The sequence below is a fragment of the Biomphalaria glabrata genome, chromosome 6 (assembly GCF_947242115.1).
Source record: "Biomphalaria glabrata chromosome 6, xgBioGlab47.1, whole genome shotgun sequence".
Taxonomy (NCBI): domain Eukaryota; kingdom Metazoa; phylum Mollusca; class Gastropoda; family Planorbidae; genus Biomphalaria; species Biomphalaria glabrata.
Window position 1 is genome coordinate 23,296,513 of NC_074716.1, and position 18,198 is coordinate 23,314,710.

The following is an 18,198-nucleotide window of genomic DNA, read 5'->3' on the forward strand; positions in this document are numbered from 1 at the left end:
CACAGATAGATAGATAGATAGATAGATAGATAGATAGTCACAGACAGACAGACAGATAGATAGATTGATAGATAGATAGATAGATAGATAGATAGATAGATAGATAGATAGATAGATAGATAGACAGACAAAGACAGACAGACAGATTGATAGATAGATAGATAGATAGATAGATAGATAGATAGATAGATAGATAGATAGATAGATAGACAGACAAAGACAGACAGACAGATTGATAGATAGATAGATAGATAGATAGATAGATAGATAGATAGTCACAGACAGACAGATAGATAGATAGATAGATAGATAGATAGATAGATAGATAGATAGATAGATAGATAGTCACAGACAGACAGACAGATAGATAGATAGACAGACACAGACAGACAGACAGACAGACAGACAGACAGACAGATAGATAGACAGACAGATAGATAGATAGATAGATAGATAGATAGATAGATAGATAGATAGATAGACAGACAAAGACAGACAGACAGATTGATAGATAGATAGATAGATAGATAGATAGATAGATAGATAGATAGATAGATAGATAGATAGATAGATAGATAGACAGACAAAGACAGACAGACAGATTGATAGATAGATAGATAGATAGATAGATAGATAGATAGATAGATAGTCACAGACAGACAGATAGATAGATAGATAGATAGATAGATAGATAGATAGATAGTCACAGACAGACAGACAGATAGATAGATAGACAGACACAGACAGACAGACAGACAGACAGATAGACAGACAGACAGATAGATAGATAGATAGATAGATAGATAGATAGATAGATAGATAGATAGTCACAGACAGATAGATAGATAGATAGATAGATAGTCACATACAGACAGACAGATAGAAAGATAGATAGATAGACAAAGATAGATAGATAGATAGATAGATAAATAGATAGATAGATAGATAGATAGATAGATAGATAGATAGATAGATAGATAGACAGACAAAGACAGACAGACAGACAGATTGATAGATAGATAGATAGATAGATAGATAGATAGATAGATAGATAGATAGATAGATAGATAGATAGACAGACAAAGACAGACAGACAGATTGATAGATAGATAGATAGATAGATAGATAGATAGATAGATAGATAGATAGTCACAGACAGACAGACAGATAAATAGATAGTCACAGACAGACAGATAGATAGATAGATAGTCACAGACAGACAGACAGACAGATAGATAGATAGATAGATAGATAGATAGATAGATAGATAGATAGACACAGATAGATAGATAGATAGATAGATAGATAGATAGATAGATAGATAGATAGATAGATAGATAGATAGATAGATAGACACACCCTCCCCCCAGTGCTACTAGAACAAAGGTAAACTGTTTATATGTTGGAAGTCCAGAGCAGACGCTGTTAAGGGAACCATATGGCCAGATGAATGACACATCACATTGGAGATGTATACACCAGGGCTAAATTGTCGGTTGTGCAAGCAGCCAGATACTCACTGTAACCGGATGTAACTGTGAAGTGATACAAGAGCTTAGGTGCGTGTGCATATTTAGGGCGGGGTGGGGGGTCTTTCTTGGGAAATAGCTGCACCCCTGTCTGACAGGGAATGGTTAGCCAACTTAAGTAGACTTTCTGCTAGTTATGCTTTGTCGAATTATAAGCTAGAAATTGGTAAATTTTAAATCTGTATGACTAGAACTCTAGATGTGTCGATGCGTGTTTGGCAGGAATTGATTTTTAATTTTGTAATGTAATTAAATCTCCCCTTCCTTTGACTTTAAGTTATATACATAATACCCTATACCACATAATACCCTATACCACATAATACCCTATACCACATAATATCCTATACCAAATAATACCCTATACCACATAATACCCTATACCACATAATATTCATGTGGAAATGAAAATACTTTTTAAATAGAAACTAGAACGAAATTGTGTGTGTGTTTTAGTCGTGTGCAGTGGAAGTGTGCAGCTGGATGAAAATGGATATTTAAAAAAAAAAAATGGTTTCTTCGGAAAAGTTTATGAGTCTGAACCTTGTTGTTACCAAATAATGAATGTTTAAGGAAATATTTCATGTAAGAAGGTTTGAATAGAAAAATTGAAAATGTTTTCCACAGAATGATTAATGAGATTATAAACTAGATAATAAAAAAATTTTCTAAGTAAATCCAAGAAATAAATCTATGTGTGAAATCTTGCTTGAGATCCTAGAGGCTAGTTATTTGACTTTGGTTATTTCAAAACCTAGTTTTTAGAAGTCTACAAGTTTTGTCTTTTTATACGATACTCAAGCATCTTTAGCAAAACCTCCAGACAGAACAACTAAATGACTTCAAATGTAGCGGGACTCACAAAGTCTCCAATGTCCAGTCCTGTGGTGCCCATATTTGATTTGTTGTTGCACCATTCCACCTGCTCTATGACGTGCACTATATTTTTATGTGTAATGTTATTTCCATGTAATAAATCTCACGCGGACTAATTTTATGTCTAGACACGAGTGTCCATGTCTCTCAGGCACAGGTCAAACTTCACATTCAATTGGACCCCACGGGAGACACCCCTGCACGCGCTTTTGATTTTATGACCGATAAGTTATAACAGTATACATGTCATACTAAACCATATCAATTATTTTGACAAGATAATGACAAGCTATGACGTACTACGTTCAGTGAGTAAAGGGATGCAATCAAGTAGATCTACGTGGCTAACTTTTAGTAGAATGGTTTCAATTTTAATGATACTTAAAATCCATTCTTTGCACTTTTATGAGTCTGTGAGTAGCAAACACCGGGAGTTTGTATGCCGAATTATGTTTACTTTTACACATAAGAAAATGGTTTAGTAGTTTTATAATTGAATGAACTATTTTGGAAAATAAAAAAATAAAATTAAGTGTTTTTTTTACTAGCTATGATGATTCAGATTTTATTTTTATATCTAAAAAGGTTAATGTGATTATAAACTAGTAAATAAAATAATATGTTGTTGTTTTTTTTCATTTGCTGGTGTCACGTGCTAGATGCGCGTATCAGTGAGTAACAAAAGATGGAGCGTGTCTTATTTGTAAGGTATTGATCTTAAAGACCTTTTCTTATGTTTCCAGAAACTCTCGCCCCCCCCCCTCTCTCTATCTGTATTTAAATGAAAGATTAAGAGCAGTTCTGTTTGAAGAGGGCCAAGTCTGAGTGAAGAGAGCAGCTCAACTTTGAAATGATGACAATGGCTGGAAAGATGAAAACATAATCACAGCTCAATGTCTCTGGACCACCACCAGATCTCGAGCAAATGCAGCAGAAACTTCAAACAGAAACAGATGATGAGCAGGACAGTCTTCTCGACATTATTGTGCAATGGTTCTCAAATGTTTACTCATCAAGATAATTCATTAGGATTCTGTAGTAGGATACTGTATTATACTGTAGTGGAGTAATGTATTATGCAGTTGTGGGGTACTGTAATATACTGTAGTGGGTTAATTTATTATACTGTAGTGGGGTAATTTATTATACTGTAGTGGGGTAGTGTATTATACTGTAGTGGGGCAGTGTATTATACTGTAGTGGGCTACTGTATTAAGAAGCAATGTTAGGATACTTTATTACGTACCCTATTGGTTTACTGTATTTGGAAACAGTTCTTGCATACAGTATAGGGATACAGTGTTGCTCTATATAGAAGTGTATTAGTGTATAATAAATCCTGTGAAATAGTACATTGCATAATTGTGTCAAAGGTCAAGGTCACTTTTGGATATAACGAAAATCTAGAATCTTTCGTTTTCTAAAAGACTCTCCCCCCCCCCCCCGATCGCTTTGTGAAAGCTTCTTTCTTTTTATTTCGTTGATATGGCCACACATTCACTTTACATACTTAACTCTTTCTCTCCTAATTGACGATGCCAACGTTGATTATACCCCATTAAACAAAAATGGATTTTTGGATTTATAAACTTTTGTTTGTGTTGTGTAAAAAGAGCTGGCATTCTCCTATAATTCGATACCGAGTATAACGTTTTCTGATAACAAACAAAAAAGTTTAATCCTAACAGGATAGTGAAATACAAATGAGCAAAACAAATAATACTATCGGAACGAGGAAAATAATTACGGAGAGAAAGAGTTAATAAAAATCACAAATTTCCAGGACTAGGCTCAAAACCACGAGCTGACAGACCTAGAGGCCAAGCACCTTCATCTTGGTTGGGGGATACAAGAGAGGCGGCTTTAATAAAAAGGCGGCTTAACAAACGTTTTTATTCTCATTATATTTGGATAAAAATTAATCATTCATTAATCATTCATTAATCATTCATTAATAACAACAAGAGAATTAGCAACGTGTTTTTTTATAACGATCAAAGATGACAATGAAATGGCCTGGACTTTGAACATTCTACGGGGCAGTGATGTCTAGGTTTAGGAACAAAAAAAAAACCCAATCAAACAAACCTGTTTTTTTCCCCCAGGTTTATAAAATACGTAAAAGAAAAGAGCTACAGGAAAACGAATGAAAACAGACATTATGGAGGAAAGAAAAACTCAGCAAAAACCCAGAACTCATTAAAGCCAACACTTGGGAACAAAACTGACTGATGTGCCAGCTCATTAAACAAAACTGGCCAAGAAAACACAAAAAAATCGGAATGAGAAAGAAACGAAACAGGAGACGACAACACCGTGAAATGAAACCAAGAGAGAAAAAAAATATACAGAAATTGAGTTCATATAAAAACATTAATTCAAATGTAAAAAAGAAAAGATAGGGTTCAAATATAAAAGCATAAAGATATGAAGAGTTGAAAGAAATATATTTGGTATGAAAAAAATATAAAACGAAACATAATTATCTTTAAGTTTTAATGTGGCCTAACAGAAGGAGCTCTTCAAACAGAGAGAATAAAACTTTGAATATGTTCAAATGTGAGGCAGTTGGCGATTTTAAAACGGAAACTAACTTTGAACAGATCACAACTAGAAAACTAGAAAGTCACAACATTGACAACAAAGCATGGCACCCGAAGCGGATGTTATATCATGGCTACGACAAATTGTAAAATGGGCTGATGTTGACAAGAGATTCTCTTTATCGCGGCACTCCCCCAAAGACTTGGGGCCTTGGACGTAGCCCCACTCGCTAGCTTTTAAGGCCCCCCCCCCCTTCTGCATGGCACGACTACAAGTCGATTTACTTGGAATATTCTGTACATCAAGCTGAACATAGACTGATGATATGCACACAATTTACGACCTATCTGGGAAATATAAACGCACATATAAAGCTAAAAAACAATGCAGTATCTTGCTCCACATACTTCGTGCAGAAAAAAAAAATCTATTCGTAATAGTGGGCTTTCAAAATCTTAATGTTCGTCCCCGAATAGTCTTTCACTAGAAGTTCAAATGAACAAGATGATCATACACTGGAGGCAAGGGAGATAAGAGAGATCGTGAAGACAGGGCAATGCTAGGAGGCCATCAACAGTGTGCAGCCATCAACTTGATATCAAAGAAGGAAGAAATGGATAGAAACAATGCCAAATACTACAGAAAGTGACTAGACAATAAATAGGTACTTACCGCTTTAATTATTTGTTCCTTTAGTCCATGTACTGTTTCAAAACAAGAATATATATCCCATGCAGCTTCAAACTCTCACAGTTTAAGGTCACTTAGATCTACTTCCGATCTGGCCGAGCTTAGTTTCTGTTCTGTCTAGCTGGTTATTGGTACGATGTTTGTGTTAAAGCCTTCAGGTAAACAAACACACACACACACACACACACAGATTCTACCTGGTAAAGAAAAAAAAAGTCAGTGAACAACAACGAGAGAAAACGTCCCATTAACGACTTCACGGTCACAACCCACCATTCTGTGTCTGGGTACTTGCAACTACACACGAGAAGTCTTGACTCAATACCAGAAGCAAGCACTTCATTGTTTTATAATTTTACCATTGGTGTAAAGGAGTACAGGCAAATGTATATTTAAATAAACAGAAAAAAAAACAACTCTGAAAATGTAAACAAGACAAACTTTTAGAACATGACATGAGTCATTAGTCAATCAAAGTATCTGCTTCATCTCTTGAACTACTTGGTGCTGGTTTTTTTACAAATCTTATACCAAATCACCCTGTCTGTCTGTCTGCCTGTCTGTCTGTCTGCCTGGTACAAAGTCTGAAAAAGTTATTTCTCCCACTTCCCATTCTCGGATCAAGTTGAAACTTGACACAATTATTCATTGTTCCAGAAAAAAAGGAATAAAAAACAAAACACACTTAACCAGTTATTTAATTAAATAGTAATTAAAATATAAAAAGATATTTTAATAAATTGATTAAAAAAAAATAAATCTAAACCGGGTATCGACACCGTCAGATGAGTGAACGTTCTTAGTTACCGATTCGGACAGTGGCCATTCATACTTTTGCAGTTATTTATTAATATTATCATTATATGGACATATAAATCTAAGACTAGACCTAGACTTCTGATGTAGAACTCGTAAGGTCTAGTCTAGATCTACTTCTTACAGTGGTGTGTCCAAAACAACAACTTTGTTTACCTGATAGGCGGCGTTTAGAAATATGTACAAATGTTCCAAAAGTATTTAAAATAGTATAGTAGACTAGTTGGTGTGTACTAACACAGAAGATTAGCTTAACTTAGGTGCCGGTGATCTTTCGGGTTTGCCATTTAAGGGACTATCAGATAGCTCCTAGTTCTAAAATTACTATGACATTTATAAATGCAGTTGATACTATTCTTTCGCTAAACGTTGGCTATGATAACAAAATAACAACAACCTTATATCACTGACGTCTTTAACAATTTGGGCCTCGGTTACATATAAAATTCCTCACGTGGCCTCTTACCAATACAAAAAATGGCCTTGAGTTCAACGGGACCAATATTCTGCTTCTCATTATGTAAGGTATTAGTGCCGTACAACGGTAGTTTTAAACTTTTAAAGGGCACAGCATAATGGGCCGGATATGGCTCGCAGGCCTAAACTTGAGTATCACCGTTGTTTGTGTCATCAGCCCCATAGACTGCTTATTTTTAACTGGAAATTATACCATTTTTTGTATTCACGCTAACGTTCCAATAAGGCTATCTAGGATTGACGTAGGGTAGGCCAAGTTGTAATTGATACATTTCATGGTCAAGACATGAGCTACGTATTGCAAGGTCATATTTATTAATGCTATAAGCTAGTATTTCCTTCTGGTAAGCTTTTATTTAAGTACGGTAGGCAATACAAACAATGTTTGCCAATAGCTCTCATCTCTGTTATGCTATTCCAGCTCTTCCAATACAGGCCAACATTGTTATGTAGATTTAGCCGACACCGGAAGCACCAGTGTCCGCAGGGTCAATAATAGGATGTACACCCAGAAAGAAATGTATTTTTATCTGCAATGTTGATTTACCAATTCTTTTTATAGTTGTGAATGTATTTTTAGAGGATTCTCATGAGACAGGCAGACTTAAATAGGACGTTACAATGTCAAGGTCACCACAGCCAGGATGATAACACAAGCCCAGTGAAGGATATAAATAGATTAGCACCCCCCCCCCTTTTTAAAAAAACACAATCCAAAACGTAGCTACAAAGGAATGACCATTACAATCTGGCAGACGAGAGAAATCAGAACAGGTTGGGAGGAGAGGGGTGCTCTCATAAATCAAGAGCGTTAATACGCTATGAAGGGCGGTCACCCGAAACATTTTGTCCAAACATTTCAAAAGTTGTAGTTGCTATGAAAGTGCGGATCGTATCTCTGGTATTTCTTTGTCTAATGTGTATTGGATCAAGTTCAAAGGAAAAGTTCACCAGTAGATGGTGTGGCCAGCACGACGAACAAATGCATTAGCCCCCAACCTTTAAACACTCAGAAACAATGAGGACATAAAGTCTGTTCTAGTCAGTAGCGTACTTCATCCAACGTGCTGATTGGGTTTCATTCCTAGTACTAGTGAAGATACTGAGACTACTTCCTTTCACAATCATGACAATAAAAATTCCAGTCTTACTTTACGTTCAAACATTTAAAGTATACTAATATGTATTTTACATTTGCCTGGGGGTGACCACATTGAAAAGGAATATTACTCATTCTTAGCAAAAAGAAAATACAATATAATTGTCATTAGTGTGATGACACACTTTAGGCAACTGCTAGTGAACGCGCAATGACATCACGTGACAGGTTTTTTTTTTCATTGTTTATCAATATTATCACGTGACCGTTCGTTTTGGTAAATGAGGTTCATTATGACGACATTAATTCAAAGCGAGACTGTAGATTAGGTCTAGATCAACGGACAGTTTAGACTAGACTGTTCCCGTTCTGGGTTAAACCTTCACAATGTATATAGGCCTATATGCATCTGTAGATTTACTTTACGGTAGAGTGTCTTGACGTGTCTGTGAACTGATATGAACTCACAAGTAGGCCTAATACTACGCGTACAGAAAGACGTAACCTATCTTTTGATACGTACAAATTCTACAGACCCAGATTAGACAGCTTCTCTACATTAGTATCCCAGAGTCTCATAGATGGAACACTGTGCAGATAAAAAATAATAATTAAATTAATAATTAATGAAGGTCTCATTTCTGAAATGTAAATAAATATGTTGACCGGCAACACGAGTTTATTTCAGCTCGATAGGAGAATGAAAATGTTGTCCAAATAAATCATTCCAAATTTTACTTTTTACTATTTCGAAAGTTGAAGTAGGTCCAGATAATAGTAAGTATTGAAAAGGTTTAGAATTTCTAAATAATCTTTGGATGTCATTAGATGGAAATAGACGCTAAATACAATCTCATCATTAAAAGCAAATTCTGGTCTGGACATCTGAGAGAACAGGAACTCGTCACCTAAAGATATTTTCTGAAAACATTTTCTTCAAGAGATTTCAATTTCCACACCTAAGATAAGTAAAAGATTTATTCATAGGAAATAAATCTTTTGAATGGGGCAATACTTTCAGATGATCAGTTAGATAAAATACATTTTAATGGCCTTCCTGGCATCACATTTATTTGCCTCTTTCACCACATCAGCGCATTAGACACTTGACCTGGCCACTGTCAGCTGATTCATTCTTTCCCCCCAGCAGACGATCAGCTGGTCGAATCGTGAATTTTCATTTCACCACCCCGCCCTCACTTGGAGGTTTAGTTCGATTTCTTTCACATTTTCTTCCTTCTTTTTTCCCCCCGTTTTATTTGAAATCAAAATAAAACTTAAAAATCGACCCCCGAGCTGCTGTCCCTCATTACAGAGTTGTCTATCGTTGTAGAGCAAAGGGTCTAAGTCAATGAGCTACAATCTAAAAATAGATCATGAGTCCAGATGCTTCAAAGAAAAAGAAAACGAATTTATTTTAAAGTGAATATGATATCAACAAATATTCATGTCTGACTTGAACTTGACCGAATGGGAAACAAGTGATTTCTCTGTGTACCTCATTATAAAAGACATTTGGTGTTAGATAAGGTCATACATTACATTTTGAGATGCACTGTTAGGAAGACAGATGCCGGGCTTGAAGGGACAACAGATGTGAATGTACAGGCAAGCTAAACACACGTACTGGCCACGGAACTAAATACATTGTTTGGGTCAATTGTATTAGAACTAGAGCTAACTAGCAGATTATTATTCGTTTTTATTCTATCAAATATGTACACGCCCCACCTTACAAATACACAGTCACACGCCACTGTAAAAAAAAAAAAATAGTAATAACCCCGCTCTTAAGTTTTAGGTAAAGTAAATGCATTCTTGAAACTTGACCTCATGAAATAAACATGATTGAACGGAGTCTTCAGACGAGACAACCTTTCATTATGATCTAATGTTATATTAAAGTCAGACATCGACCAAAGTTGTACATTATTTTAAAACGTCCTGGATGAATACATTACTTCTTCGAGAATAAACTTTGAATGGAAAACTGATGGTAGATTAGCCTGGGTCTCAAATGATCGGCTATTCAGAGATCTAGTGTGATAAAAGACTCGCAACAGAATAGACTTTTTAAAAATGCTGAAATGAAAATGTTGCACTATGTTCTAAGTCTTCCTGTCTGTCTGTCTCCCTAACCCTAAATTTGTTTAACACTTCCAGTTTGACAGAAAAGTCTCACACCATGTCTAGTTCAAAGGTCAGATTGAAAGACGCGGAGCTACTTAATTCCTCTCTAATTTCACGTGCTAACAGTTAGACCCAACACGGCAGTGTACGTTCTCAGGTCAACGTGAGCATTTAGTGACGTCACTCTTGGAGTGTTGAACCCAAATGTACACAAAACAGCCGTGCCAGTGTGTGTCTCTGTTCACATGCCAGACTTTGGTGCATGTGTGTGTGTGTGTGTATTCGTGTACCTGACAGTACATAATTGCACGTGCTGTTGGGAAACACCTCCCTATCCCCCCCCCATACAAGTAAGCTGCGTATCGCACCGTTTGAGTGAGTGACTTAACCCCACACGTGTCTGCACCTATTGCATGCATGAGCACCTAGCTAATGAGTTGCAGCTAAGTCATCGCCCAGATCAGCTTGAGCCACTGACTGATATCAAACAGACACAAGAAACCAATGAACTAATGATCCTTGGCTGAACTCAATCGATCTCACGCTGATCAATTCATTTGGCAGCAGAAAGAGATATGTTATTAAACAAAAAAAAAAAAAGAAAGAAAAGGAATTGGATGATGAAATATAAAAGTTTAAGTCGTTTATTTTTGTACAGGTAGGTTCTAGTTTTTAAGGAAATAATTTCTCTCTTTATGTTCAGTCTGGAAGTAGAATTGGTTCAAAGAAGTAGTTCACAAGATGGCGCTAATGAACTGCATCTAATTATCTAGTCTAGTAAGCCAATGTAGAAACATTTATTTAAGTACTAAATATAACTTGACTTTATGCTATTTCCATATCAAATTGAATGCTTCATTAAGACCTTAGACACATTGCCACTCAGTTATGTTGAGATAACGAACAAATGTAATGTTTTGGACAGGTCCCATGGGAAAACTAAAATGCATTTTCATGGTCACAATATTTTTTGGCACAAAGCACTTAATAGTTTCTCTGTAATGTCGTTGAAAAGATTATAAACATCGGGAATAGTGACCTAGACAACACACACTTATACACACTTTGTTGTCTGTAATTCAATTATCTCCATACTTAATGAAATGACACAAAAATCAACAAGGAAGTGGCAACACATTTGATGGCTCCTGATCAAGGGATGCACATGGACGCTCGTCAGTATTGTTTTCCAGTTCCAACCTTGCCGATGTCTATTTCTACTGTCCTGCAGGACATTAGGACTAGGACTAGGACGTGGTATCTTCCTGTCTGAAGAAACGTCTCGAAATTGTAAAGTGCCCCTTTCAGACCTTTCGATCTATAAAGCAGATGTCAAGGCACCTGAATGCTCGATGGCTGAGTGTAAAGCGCTTGGCTTCAGAACCAGAGGGTCACTGGTTCGAATCATAGTGAAAACTGGGATTTTAATTTTGGAATTTTTATGTCGCCTCTGAGTCTACCTAGCTTTAATGGCTACCTGACGTTAGTTGGAGGAAAGTAAATAAATAAATAAATGTAAATTTGGCTACAGACTAAATCTAGGTCTAGATCCTACATCGATTTTGAAAGAACTATCGCGTTCGGGAATTCCGAATGTAAGGCATTATTGATCTTATCTTATATAATACAGACGTTACTTCAAAAAGAAGATGATTACGTCCTACGTGTCAGGCATTCAGTCATGCATATTAATCAATGACTTAAATTCTGCTAAGTCACTGGTTTTCCTGGCTAGCTCAGGCAACCCGTTCCATGCTCCAATAGCACTAGGGAAGAAGGAGTACTTGTACAAATTTGTCCTAGCATATGGGATGAGGAATGTGCCTCTATCTTTGTGTCTTTCAGAGTATTTTATTAAATTTTGTTTTTGTATTGATTCAAGAGTTTAATAAATTATGTTCAGGATAATTTTGCAAATCGTCTTCTAAGTTTTAATTTGAAGGTCTATTTGTTAAAGGTGAGACTAAATCTCTTAAATTATTCAATATTTCAACATAAATATAATAAAGATTACATCTAGATTCTAGATCTAGAAGTAGATCTAGACTAGATCATAAGAGTTCTAAATCAGGTCTAGTGTTAGATCTAGATGTCCATCTAATGAACATTAATAACATCTCCAGTATGCCTTGCCCGCTGGCCGAATCAGACAAATTGTACGTTCAAGCTGGTGTCATGGGTTCCATACCGGAATTGAATCAAATATTTGTAAACATTTTGGGGAAATAATTTTATTATAAATTCTAAAAATGGAGGTATAGTCTTATATTTTAAAATATTTTTTAATGTGTTTCGTGTTAATACGTAATGAATGTCTAATTGAAAAAGTGCATAGATTATTGTTTTTATGTTATTAGCATTTTACAGTGCATGTTTATATAACTAAAATACTGTACAATCAGCTATAACGATTGATTCAATCAATACCTTCTGTTGCCAAAACTATGTGACCCAATCGACACTTTGCTAAACAGATTGAGCTTGACTAGCATTCGAAATATGAAACCAACAATATCCAAACACAGACATAATGACAGCCTCGGCGAGAGAGATTTAATTGCCTGGCTTAATCGCCTCGCGTATTTTTTATGGATGGTTAGATTTAGTCATTGTTGTCAAAACTTTGTGAAGAGTTATCTATCCTGCTAATGGACTTTGTTTTAATGGTTTTCTTTAAGTTTCTTTTTGTTTGATACACATTTTGTTAGAAATGGTATCATGATCGAATGGCTTTGATTCTGATAAACTTCTGACTACACAGTTTAAGTGTAATAATCATTATCGGTTTATATAGTCATCTTTTTTTTAATTGGTACTCACCTTATTGTCTTTTATGAGACATTTTTATCTTAAATTTGTTCTTTTTAATGAACAGGTCACGGTCGTATCACATCCTACTACAATTTCAGACCATCATTGCCAACGACTTTAAGAGAAGTTGACATTTATTTCTAAAAATTATTTGGTAACAGCAAAGGTTTGAACCCTTGACTTCCATAACTTCTTAATGAAAGATATGATACAAGTTTGGCCAAGTTAATTAACAACCACAAGCCAAGTGCGTTGGTCTGGAAAGCAAATGTAGCGGGCCAATATATGATCAGTTTTTTCAAGGCTTTTTTTTTAAAGATAGATTTTTATTAGAGTTGAGACTAAGTCTCTTAAAACTCTAGGTCCATTGTAAGTTCCCCCCTCCCGTCCTGAATAAAAGCAATCTTTCTGTAAGAGAAGGCTCCAAACGGATGCACATTTTTCCAAAAGCTCTTAACCTGGAGGGCGAGTTTGAATTCCGAGCACCCTGGGGAGACTCATTTGCCTTCTCCATTCTACATCTGCCGTGCGGGTGTCTTCCAATGGGAAAACGGCCTCTCGAGGAACGGCGTGTGGAAAGTGAGATGCTGCTTTCGTTCATTCCCACCAGTGCTATGAACTCAGTCCCTTTACATGACCAATTCATCTACTCCAACAAACACTCCCACCAGTGCTATGAACTCAGTCCCTTTACATGACCAATTCATCTACTCCAACAAACACTCCCACCCGGACGACATGATGTGGCCGAGAAGCGATGTCCGGGGAAAATGGGGTAGAAGAAATGTTCAAAAAGTTACATCGAGTTTGTAGTAGCGCGCGATTCAACATGCAAATGTCTAGTGTCCTCATTGTTCACTACCTAGTGTCCTCATTGTTCACTATCTAGTGTCCTCATTGTTCACTGTCTAGTGTCCTCATTGTTCACTATGAACTAGACTTCCAGAAAACAGTCTACTTTGTCTTCACTGAACACGCTCTCACACATTTACCAAGGTAAAAAGAAAGTGTCCGAATAGATCTATGCCATGACACCTTATATTTGACACAACATCGCCCCGGGCGGGTCACTTGAAAATTGTGACCTTCAAGCTGACTTTGCAAAGATCGTGACATTAACAATTGTCAGAGCTGTACAAGTTGTACATTGTGTCTGTGTCAATACACACATACCTCATCATTTGATAGGCTGATGTAGCTGTGATTTTAGGGTCAAAGTGACATGACAGAAGGCATGCTGGGGGCAGAAATCAACTTTACCCAAGTTCTCATAGCAAAAAGATCTAGATCTTAAGACGGTAACAATCAGCAGCAATGGTACCCAGGTACCCTCTTACCCAGGTACCCTCTTACCCAGGTACCCCTTACCCAGGTACCCTCTTACCCAGGTACCCTCTTACCCAGGTACCCCTTACCCAGGTACCCTCTTACCCAGGTACCCTCTTACAGTTCTTTTTTGTTTAGCACAAAGCTTTTGATTTCAGGGACTTTGGACATTTCTTGGTTCTTCAGAACTCAAAAAGAAAAAGAAAACAGAGGCCTAGTTAAAGACACAGAATTGAAAGTACTCTACATTGAAGTTTAATACCATTTGAAGGATTAGTGACTTTCAGTTTGGTTTCCCCACCTAAACCTCTACATCTATTAAAAGACGCGAGGGGAAGTTGGCGGGCAAGGTTTGAACATAGGACCATAGCGACAGTCCGAAGTGAATACTGCCAGTACTCTACCAGACAGTGACTACAGAATAAGTATATGAATTTAAATCTAGATCTTTCTGAACATCTTCTATGTCAAACGTCAAAGCCAGTATTGCATTAAATTTCGTTGCATTTCGGACGTGCATCTGGATCTAGTAGTTGATGGCGAAACACATCCTCCCAGACCTTCATGGGTACAATGAAGAAACAAAATAATAACTGACAGATAGTAATGGTTGTGGTCACATCGGCACAATCTGGGTCATGATGTTCCCAGGTTTTAGTCACATCGGCACTATTAATGTTACAATGTATTGTACAGTGTGTATATTTTTATTAAAGTGATTCCTAGTTCCAAAATTAAAGATTTGTATTTATTATTGAAGGTCTTCATTGTTTCAATTAATAGTTTACATTTGAATCTCCGGCGTAACGATATTATTTGAGTGTTATTGTTTAAAATAGAAATCTACAAAAATTATAAATTAAGAAACACATTGTCTGGTCAACACAATCTCATCGTAACATCAAGACATCTTCACTTCTAGCACTCAAATACAAAAAGATCATTACAGAATGTAAACGTTTTGTTCTCCCATACTGTGCCAAGACTTGAACACAAGTCCTACAATCTCTTCACATTACAGTCACTGACTTTGACCGAGACCATTCGTTACAGACCTCAACAACTGACCTGCAACGTCACAACCTGCGGGACAGTTTAGACTATAAGCTCGTTGCTACGTTGTACATTGTTATTATTTGTTACTTTGACTGCCTTTGTGATAAGAAATAAAATTGTTAAATTGTTTAATTATTCGATTTAAGATAATTACATCCTTTCGGCGGGCAGGGTTTGAACCCGGGACTATCAAAACCATCGAAAGCTAGTTCAGAGCGCATACCACGCGACCAGGTGATCCGCTACAGTCTACGAGACCATCAATAACAGCATCATCCACTGACCAACACATATTTCAACAACAGCATCATCCACTGACCAACACATATTTCAACAACAGCATCATCCACTGACCAACACATATTTCAACAACAGCATCATCCACTGACCAACACATATTTCAACAACAGCATCATCCACTGACCAACACATATTTCAACAACAGCATCATCCACTGACCAACACATATTTCAACAACAGCATCATCCATTGACCAAGACATATTTCAACAACAGCATCATCCACTGACCAACACATATTTCAACAACAGCATCATCCACTGACCAACACATATTTCAACAACAGCATCATCCACTGACCAACACATATTTCAACAACAGCATCATCCACTGACCAACACATATTTCAACAACAGCATCATCCACTGACCAACACATATTTCAACAACAGCATCATCCACTGACCAACACATATTTCAACAACAGCATCATCCACTGACCAACACATATTTCAACAACAGCATCATCCATTGACCAAGACATATTTCAACAACAGCATCATCCACTGACCAAGACATATTTCAACAACAGCATCATCCACTGACCAACACATATTTCAACAACAGCATCATCCACTGACCAACACATATTTCAACAACAGCATCATCCACTGACCAACACATATTTCAATAACAGCATCATCCACTGACCAAGACATATTTCAACAACACTGGCCCGACTGGCCCCATACACAAGCAGAGCCTTAGATAGACTTACATTCCACACTAAGCCGTGTAAGTTGTAAATAACTTGCTTCTACCCAATCCTTCGCCTCCCCTTCACTTTGTACTTATCTGTTATTAGCGTTCTCACAACATAACAATGCCCCTCCATGTCACGTGGTTTAGAGACATGTTATACTCAACACACAGCAAACCCAACACGACAGCAGTCAATATTCCCCCTTTCTACCACAACATGGACCAGTCACAGATAGCCCCAAATGCCATACATCGCTAATCTGAGAGCAGTTTCTCATCGCTAGCCACAGGTCCAGGCAGGAAACGGGTTTCAAATGTCAACCCTTGGAATTTTGTTCTCTCTCTCTCTCACTTCTTTCATTTCACTGGTCTGTCTGTCTGTCTGCCTGTCTGTCTGTCTGCCTGTCTGTCTAATAATGATTTAATATATAAAATTTAAAAAATCATTAAGAGGAATTAATGGAAGCAATCTCGTCATGACGTAACGCTATGACGTATGGCTACAGTGTACATGACGCATGGCTACAGTGTACATGACGTATGTCTACAGTGTACATGACGTATGGCTACAGTGTACATGACGGATGGCTACCGTGTACATGACGTATGGCTACAGTGTACATGACGTATAGCTACCGTGTACATGACGTATGTCTACAGTGTACATGACATATGGCTACAGTGTACATCTACAGTGTACATGACGTATGGCTACAGTGTACATGACGTCGGGCTACAGTGTACATGACGTAAGGCTACAGTGTACATGACGTATGGCTACAGTGTACATGACGTCGGGCTACAGTGTACATGACGTCGGGCTACAGTGTACATGACGTATGACTACAGTGTACATGACGTATGGCTACCGTGTACATGACGTATGGCTACAGTGTACATGACGTATGGCTACAGTGTACATGACGTCGGGCTACAGTGTACATGACGTCGGGCTACAGTGTACATGACGCATGTTATGGAAATGTTTTAATAATGACAAACAAAAACTGATAGTCCTAACTTGATGTGTGTCGTAAATAATGAATGGTTTATGTCACAATAACAAATAAAGCATGTCATATGACACAAGAATAAATATTTGCCATATATGACAACGACAAAAAATCCATGTTAAAGGTCACAGGAACAAATAATGCATGTTGTCTGTGACATCAATAAACAGTGCAAGTCCTTGAGTCATTCACACACCAGCAGATAGAAGCACAGACCAAATGAATCCTTCACACACCAGCAGATAGAAGCACAGACCAAATGAATCCTTCACACACCAGCAGATAGAAGCACAGACCAAATGAATCCTTCACACACCAGCAGATAGAAGCACAGACCAAATGAATCCTTCACACACCAGCAGATAGAAGCACAGACCAAATGAATCCTTCACACACCAGCAGATAGAAGCACAGACCAAATGAATCCTTCACACACCAGCAGATAGAAGCACAGACCAAATGAATCCTTCACACACCAGCAGATAGAAGCACAGACCAAATGAATCCTTCACACACCAGCAGATAGAAGCACAGACCAAATGAATCCTTCACACACCAGCAGATAGAAGCACAGACCAAATGAATCCTTCACACACCAGCAGATAGAAGCACAGACCAAATGAATCCTTCACACACCAGCAGATAGAAGCACAGACCAAATGAATCCTTCACACACCAGCAGATAGAAGCACAGACCAAATGAATCCTTCACACACCAGCAGATAGAAGCACAGACCAAATGAATCCTTCACACACCAGCAGATAGAAGCACAGACCAAATGAATCCTTCACACACCAGCAGATAGAAGCACAGACCAAATGAATCCTTCC

The 18,198-nt window shown here is 37.3% G+C and overlaps 1 protein-coding gene across 3 annotated transcripts in view; it reads right to left on the minus strand.

The window, feature by feature from the left end:
- LOC106069664 (toll-like receptor Tollo) overlaps positions 1–18,198 on the minus strand; it is a 95,762-nt gene that overhangs the window by 68,573 nt on the left and 8,991 nt on the right. For 2 of the 3 annotated variants that reach the window (XM_013229366.2, XM_013229364.2), the window contains exon 2: positions 5,622–5,836. The exons of the other annotated variant lie outside the window; for it this stretch is intronic. The gene's annotated coding sequence lies outside the window, so the exon portion shown is untranslated. The remainder of the gene's footprint in view (positions 1–5,621; positions 5,837–18,198) is intronic. 3 annotated transcript variants of the gene reach the window in all.